This window comes from Ictidomys tridecemlineatus, chromosome 16 (assembly GCF_052094955.1).
Source record: "Ictidomys tridecemlineatus isolate mIctTri1 chromosome 16, mIctTri1.hap1, whole genome shotgun sequence".
Taxonomy (NCBI): Eukaryota; Metazoa; Chordata; class Mammalia; order Rodentia; family Sciuridae; genus Ictidomys; species Ictidomys tridecemlineatus.
In genome coordinates this window covers 5,861,404-5,870,493 of record NC_135492.1, presented here as the reverse complement: position 1 = coordinate 5,870,493, position 9,090 = coordinate 5,861,404, and positions in this window count along the sequence as shown.

Sequence of the window (9,090 nt, the reverse complement as noted above, 5' to 3'; positions counted from 1 at the left end):
ATGTCTGCAAAAGTGGATGCCATTTTGCAGAGGCAGTTGGAGGTTTGTTAGCAAAGGGAGATAACCAAGTAAGGGTGTCCTGCCAAACAAAAACGAATCAAAAATCAGATGCTGCACCAACCCCTATCTCCGTGGGCCATCGACTGAAGAAATTACAGTTTCCTATGCCAACAGAAGAGGGCGCGCTTGAGTCGAGAAATGCTGTCAGTCACCCAAACAACCAGAATGGGACCTATGGACAAGTAAATAATGTAAAACTTAAAAAATGAACAGAAAATGGCACACAGCATCCATCCGAGGCCACAAAGAAAATAAAAGAGTCGAATTAGAACATTTCAGTAGATGAAAATGCTTCTTCCTAAATCAAACACGAAGCAGAAGAGCATAATACTCCAACTGAATTAAATAGCCCCAAACAAGCATTTTAAAATGTGAAACAAAAACCTTAAATCAGAAGTTCTAAGGTTTAGAACAAAAATAGTTCCTCTCCAACATTAATCCCCAGAAAATGTGAAATAAGAATTGAGTGAACTCAGAAAAGCAAAAATCACCTTAAAAATCCAGGCTAACTTACAAAGCACTCAAATCAAGAGATTTGACTGAAAATATTGACCACATTCAGGAAAGTCATGAAAGTCTAGCAAATGAAGACAAAATAGACAACACAACAGAGAAGATTAGAAAATAATTGATAGAATAAAGCCTTAGAAAAGCCTAGAAAAGAAAACATTATAATGGCCAATAACTAGTATTTAAAATGGTAGACTAAGACAGAGTTTCTAAAACTATAAGATTATTTGAATCTGCATCTTTAAAAGACAGTATAGCAGGGAAGAGAAGCCTAGAATAGTAAAGTCCAAGACATAGACTGGAAACATATTGGGTTTTAAAGAGAATGAAAAACATTCTCTAAATCTCCAGACAAAAAGACCAGGTAGCTTACAGTGGAGAGAAACTCAGACTTCTGTAAATCAGGATAACAGTGCAGTTCATTTTCAGGAAAACAAAGGAAGTGTGATACAAATATTTCTTATCCAGATGATACTGTGAGAAGACCCCAGAGGACGCAGGTGTCACTACCTGTCCCTGAGGGAGGATGTCAGGATGAGCATATTGAATACAGACAGGACCAAGACCTGGAATGTGAACACTGCATGTATTTCAATGTAAATCTGTAAATAAACAAGGCTGGGGACAAGGGCAGAAGGACAGCATGTATACTGTTATATGTTCTGAGAAAACAAATAATGTATTTCTGCATAGGTTATAGCTGGGAGTGAAGGATATTGTTTAAAACAAACAAAACAGTAAGTAGCAGAATAAATAAGGAAGAACAGACTAAGGGTATTATAAGAAGTGTTAGTTAAAAAATGTAATTTTAGCTTTCCTAAATACAAAAAAAAAAGTATAAAATGGAGCAGAGGAGGCAAAGCACTTGAAAAAGAAATAGCATGGAGTCAATTTTATACAAAATATGAGTTGAGATTAAGCACATAAATCATTTATAAATTATATCTATTATGTTATTCTAACAGTAATTCTTACTAATGTTATGTAATTCTCCTACTTAAATGTTTTCAAATTGTCTCAAATGGCAAAACTCAATTCTATGAGATACATGAGACAAACCTATAATGAAGAAAAGCTAAGAATAGACAACAAATTAAAAAATAATAAAGTTGTTAAAAAAAGAAAGAAAAAAAGAGACAATTAACAAAGGCATTCTGGACAAATGGAAACAATGAAACAATTAAGGACATAAAGATCTAATAAATATAATCAATAAGGTAGGAATTATGGATATATATCAAACCTTAGACCTTGATAATATACCCTCTTCTTAAGCACAAATAGAATGCTCACCAAAGTTGACTTCTTTGTTGACCCAAAGTTGGGTCTCTATCTCAGTCTGCTTGGGCTGCTATACCAACGAAGTCAACAAATGCCAGACTGGATGGATTACAAAAACCCAACATTAATTTCTCATAGTTCTGGAGGCTGGGAAGTTCAAGATCAAGATGCCAGAGACTCAGTGTCTGGTCAGAACCCTCTTTCTGGTTCACAGATGGTTCCTTCCTGCTGTTTACTTACCTGATGACAGGTACTGGTTGTCCCTCTAGGAGTCTCATAAAGGCAGAGCACTCACAACCTAATCATCTCCTAAAGCTCCACCCCTAGGGCCATGGCCTGGGGGTTAGGAGATTGACCTGTGAACTTCATGGAATTTGAGGATTCAGAAGGTGCCCCACATTAGCACTTGTGAGGAAACCTTGGAATGTCCTTGCATCTGGAACTGAACACTAATACCATCTAATACTCTCTCTCCACTGACAACCTTTGGATGAAAGGGGTGTATAAACTGAAATGGCAGAGTTTCTAAGAGTATGGACACCACAATTTATGTTATGCAATTAAAGCAGTGACCTGAGGAAAATTCATGGCCTTAAATGATTAAACCACTAAAAAATAATTAAACTAATTTTCAACTCAAATATCTAGAAAAATTACCAAAAAAATACAAAGAAAATAATGAAGAAAAAAGAAGAGATTAATGTAATAGAACTAATAAAGAATCATAGTGCTGAGTTTTTAGAGGGAAAAAAACAAAACAAAAACAAAACACCGGAAATAACCTAATCACCAAAACAAAGGGGAAGAGGATTACAAATATGCAAAATGAGTAAAAACTAGAAGGAAATAGTCACTGTGAAAAGGAAAATAAGGCATAAATAGGCTACTTTGCAAAACTCTATGCAAGTATAGTTGGAAACTATGGAATTGATTACACTGTACGAAAATAAAATTTATCAACACAGACTCCATTTAAAATAAAAGCTTAATCAGACCCTTCTCAAGAGTGGAAATAAGATGGAGAAAGTTACTAACAAGTGATTCCACACTGAAGTGCCGGATCTCCAAGGTTCACAGGAAAATTCTATAAATTTACAAAGATCTGATAATCCAAAGCTCCATAAATTGTTGCATAAGTTATTCAAAGTATAAAAAATGGAAAAAAACTTTGAAGTTATTTCTAAGAAGTAAATATAAGTATACCTAAACCTAATAAGGATTAATTATGATAAGTATTATTATTATTATTATTATTATTATTATTATTATTTTAAGAATATACTCTAAAAATATAGATGCAAAAATTAAATAAAACACTAGTAGAAAAATACCAGCACTACATAGTAAAAGAAAACATCAATAGCAAATTTTAGGAATGCAAGAAGTTAATTAAGTTAATTAATTAATTATTTTTTTGATGTAGAAGATTGAACCCAGGGCCTTGTGCAAGTACTGTCCACTGAGCTACATACCCAGCTCTTGTAAGGAGTTTAAATACAAAATTCATTAACATAATTTATCTTATTATTAAATAAGGAGAAAAGCCATATGATTATGTCCAGGAAAAGACCTCCAAGATTAGTCAATATCCATTCTTGAAAAATGTACTTAGTAAGAATTGAGAGATTTCTTTATACAATTTGTGTATATGTACATGTGTGTGTGTGTATATATATAGTTAAGATATATTTCTGACCTAAATTTTGGATCTTATTTAATTGAGACACATGGAAGCATTTCTGTTCATGCCAAAAATTGACAGAAGGATGCCATCTTCATTGTATCATCAATACAATTAGCTAAAAGTGTAAGGACTTGCAAAAAAAAGTAGCTCTATATACAGATGAAATAACAGTTAAGTTTGACAATTCACAAGAACTAAATTATATAAAGAATTCAATAAGATAGTAGGATATAAATTAACTTATAAAAATCAATAGCCTTCATATATTCAAGGAAATAACCAATGTCAAGATATAATGGAAGATAAACAGACTCATTTATAATTACAGCAAATAAAAGTTGAAACTTAAAATAAGTACATAAAATGTAAATGAGGAAAAAAATTTTGCAAAGAATAACATTAAACTTTTATCATTGATAAAATTGGAAAAAAAGTTTACAAACTATCCTTAAAAACATTAGGTAAAAAGACATGAGTTGTTCTTGGATAGGAAATACTCAACATGGTATGGGTATCGATTCTTCTCTAATTAGCATTAAATTTAACTCAATTACAAGAAAAATGTCAATAAGTTTTTGTTTTGTTTTCTGGAGATGAGGAAATTAATTTTAAAGTCATGTAGAGAAATAAATATCCAAGAAGAGCTTGGATAACCCTGAGCAGGGGGAAATGGAAAAGAAATGAAGGGAATGGTCTCACCAGATACAAAGTGTGCGCTAACTATTGATGATGAAGGCAGTTGCTACTGGCACACAACAAGAGACCAGAGGGACAGAAGAGAGAGTGTAGAAATAGATTCTAGTAACATAAAAATTTATTACTTGATAAATGTTGGCATTTCAAATTGCCAGGAAGAAGATGGACTTTTTAGTCTGTAATGTTGGGACAGTTGGATACCCATATGGAAAAAGGGAAAACTGGATCCACACCTCATACCATATGCTATGAATTACAAGAATGAAAAACCTAAAATGTAAAAATATAAAAGAAATCAACTATATAAAGTGTTAGAAGAAAACTTGGAAACATGGATGAGCTTCTTGTAAATTATATTTAGGAAAGCTTTTCTAGATCTGACCCAAAATTCATGTGCAATAAAGAAAAATATCAATAGATTCTACTACATGAAATTAAGAAAGAATTGTGCAACAAAGAATAAAATCAAATGAATAATGAGTGATTCACTGAGAGAAAATATTTGTAACATGTGTGAGAGATCAATGGTTATCTCTCTAAAATAGAACACATTTTTAAAAATTGAGAAAAGGACCAAACTCATGAACCCCACACAAGTACAGGCAAAATAATCCTCAAATGTGGAAATATGCTCAGTTATATTTAAAAAACTTACAAAGAATAATACTGTACTTTTATCATTGATAAACTTGGAAAAATTCACAATAGGTTGTTATTTTTCTAGGGCTACTGTAACAAAATCACCCAGATTGAGGAGTTAAATAACCTATCGTTATTCTCACTGTTCTGGATTCTAGAAGTTCAAGATCAACTTAATCATTTCTCTTAAAGATCCTATCTCCAAACATAGTCATATCCTGAAGTCCTGAAGTACTTACCTGAGGTTATGGCTTCAACACAGGATTTCGTTCTTTTTTCCTAGGGGTGGGCATGTATTAGGAATTGAACCCAGGGATACTTTATCATATATCTACATCCCCAGCTTTTTCATTTTTTATTTTAAGACAATCTCACTAAGTTGCTGAGGCTGACCTTGAACTTGTGATCTTCTTGCCTCAGTCTTTTGACTGTCTGGATTTATGGGCATGTTCTATCTATGCTCAGCAGAACACATGAATTTTGAGGGAGCATAATTCTTCTCATAACACAGACACATATATTGCTTTTGGAAATTTAAATGGTGTTTTAAAAAATTGGAGGGAAATATTGCAATCTCTAAAAATTATATATACAACATTTATCCTCTGACTGAGCAATCTGACTCCTATAACCTTTTCCTGAAGCTAAAACTTTAAACATTCAAACCAGCATAAAGCAAACAAAAACATATGCACAGAAATAATCATCAAATCATGACCTGTAGTAGTAAAATAACAGAAACCACCCTAATACCAGCATATAAAATATTGGATGTATCTATTATGGTACCTATGGTACCTCCACACATCAAAGTAATTATTCAACAATCAAAACAAGGGAAAAACTTGGGTCAGGGTTGTGGCTCAGCATTAGAGTGCTTGCCTTGCACATGGGAGGCCCTGGGTTAGATCAGCACCACATAAAAATAAATAAGTGAACTAAAGGTATTGTGTCCAACTACAACTAAAAATTAAATATTTAAAAAAACACTAGGGAAGAACTCTATTAATTAGTGTTATTTCTAGGATATGTTTTAAGTAAAAAAAATCCCAATGCAAAGGGGTACATATATTAAGTTACTTTTTCATGTAAGAAAATAAGAGAAATAAAAAAGAAGAACACAGACACACACAATTTTTGCAAAAACTGAACATGGGAAGAATAGACCAGATGCTGATGAAATGGTTGCCTGCATGATGGGTTTAGGGTAGGAATGAGAACAGGAAAGAGGAAATGAGGAAGGGGTTGATTTCTGCATTTTTATATAGCTTTGACTTTTGAATAATGATAAAGTTTTTGATATTTCAAAAGCAAAGTGAAGCAACATAAAGTACAATAGGACAAAAGGCCCTAATTTGAACACAGAGAAATAGACAAACCCTATTACACAGCAAATCAATAATAGAAGCAAATTGACTGACACATTGAAAGCAAAAATGAACTCACTTTGACACAGCGCTCTCACTGTGCATGCTTAGTGGGCTAAATACTATTGTAAAGAAATTTAAACTTTACCCTGTTTGTTGTCCATTGTGGTATTGGTATAGTAATTCACACAATATTTTGTGCAAATTGTAGGCTAGAGAAATGAGTCAATATTGGATGTTTGTAGCCACCAGGAGAGAAGCTGAAAGGTCCTTTGTCTTGCACTTGGAGGTATCAGAGCAAACTATGGTCTCAACACATGAATTTCTTAGCTCTGTTCATGGAAAAAAATACCAGGTAGGAGGAAAGAAAAGCAATATTTGAAGGGAATATGGTATTTTTCCAGAAAACTAGAAAGTGTTCAGGAACTACCAGCCAAATTAGGGACAAATTGAGCATCAAAAAGAACAAAGATCATAATGCCTTTCAGCACTTTGAATTAAAAAATTATGTTATTTAAAAACCAAATGAGGAGCAAATCCAACTCAGGTGGAAGGGTGAGAGTTCTTTCTTCTAGAAAAGTATTTTACTAGCAGGATGCAGGCAAAGGAAGGATGGAATCAGAAACAACCATTGTGTCATCCTTGACGTGGTGATGATTAGGTAAGTACACAGAGGATGCTGAAGTGATGAGGTGAAAGCTGTCGGATGTCAAGGTACTCATAGTTCACCCTCACACGTTGTTTGCTAATTGCAAATGAAAAGGCAATCCACATTGGAAGCACCTACTGGACCCCATTTTAAGCAGTAATCTACAGTTTTATCTGAAATGAGATTATTTGATCTGCCTCCTGATGTGATGCACTGAGAGAGACCAGAAAAACTTATATTGTATACTTGCTGAATGTATTCAATCATAATGCAGATATGAGAAAGCTATACAACCATTATGAAAAACAAACAGTATGGAATTTCCTAAAAAAAATTAAAATCAGAAATGTGTCATATGACCTAGCAATCATTTCCACAGGAAATGATATTAACACGTCAAAGAGACATCTGCATCCTCATGTTTGCTGCAGTATTGGTTCACAATATTCAAGAAATGGAAGCAACCTCAGTGTCCATCAACAGATGAATGGATAAAGAAAATGTGATATAGACATGGAAGAAAATATTATTCACCCTTAAAAACAAGGCAATCCTATCACTTATAACAACACAGTTGAACCTGGCATGCATTCTTTCAAGTGAAACGGCCCAGGCACAGAAAAGACATGCTGAATGAGAACCTTTATATGTGGACTCAGAGCTGGGCACAGTGGCACATTCCTGTAATCCCAGTGGCTTGGGAGGCTGAGACAGGAGGATTGCAAGTTCAAAATCAGCCTCAACAACTTAGCTAGGCTCTCAGCAACTTAGTGAGACCGTGTCTCAAAATAAAATATAAAAAAAAGGGCTGGCGATGCACTGGTTAAGCACCCCTGAGTTCAATCCCTAATATGAAAAAAAAAAAAGCTGGTCTCAGAAAAGTAGAAAGTAGGATGTCAACCAAGGCCATGCAGGTTTGGGGACATTGGTCAAAGCATACCTAATGTTGATTAGATAGGATGAATAAGTTGAAGAGCTTTATTATACAATAGGGTGAACGTAGTAAATAGCAAGGTAATGTTGTCTTGAAAATTGCCTTGAGTAGATTTGAAGTGTTATCACTACATTTGAGGTAAAGCATTTGCTAATTAGTTCAATTTAGCCATTCCACAATGGATACATATTTCAAAAAAACACATTATACATGATAAATATGGACAATATTTATCTGTCAACAAAAATAAAGAAATTTGAGATGATAATGAAAAAAATCAAAATTTGTGGAAGTGGCCTGGATATTATGAAATTCTCACACTAATTTAAGACAAAAAAGTGAAGAAAGTGTTAATTAACCCACTTGAATCAAATGTATAAAATATTATATGTCAAAAACTATGTAATGTTTTGAACAACCAATAATAAAAATTAAAAAAAAGAATGAAGAGACATGACAAATAACTGTAATTCATGATATTAGATTTGATATTTAATTTTAGAAATTCATAAAAACACTCTTATGATAATTGAGAAAAGTTTAATATTTTTGGCTATTAGATAATTTTTTTGTCAATTTTTCTGAGTGGTATTGATATTGTGGATATATAGGAAAATGTCCTTGTTCATAGAAGATAAATTATGAAATGTTTAGAAATGTAGTGTCATGATGCCTATAACTTTGATCCCAATGGTTCAGCAGAAAAATTAATCCAAACATACAAAGGGAAAAAAGATTCTAAAAATAGGTGAGAAAGATAGGCCTAAGGAATTAATCCAGAGACCACATGTGGAGTGATCCATTGAGAAGTATGCCACAGTTGTTCACAATAGCCTTCCCAGAATTACGGTTGGCTGTCCTTCATTGTATATATTTCACTCCAGATGAAAATGGAAACACTATGAGGGGTTTTCATGGGGAAATGGCATAATAATGAGTCAATGAACAACGAATCCACTAACACAATTTCTTGCTACATATATTTCCTTGGAAAACTATGAAGATTTGTGTCCTAGTGAAGAAACTTTGGATTCAGTGAAAACTCTTAGGATCTTGCTGTCATTATTTTCAGGGTCAGTTTTTTTTGTCTAGAACTGTTTATTTATCGATTTTTTATTTGTTTATCCATTTAGTCATCCCTTATGCATACACTATTTACCTATATCAAGTAAAAAAATGTTGTCTGAATCTGAACATTCAAATATGACCCAGAGTGTCTGCTTCAACATCTATAGGGACAGACATGATAGAATATTAATTAAATACAGTG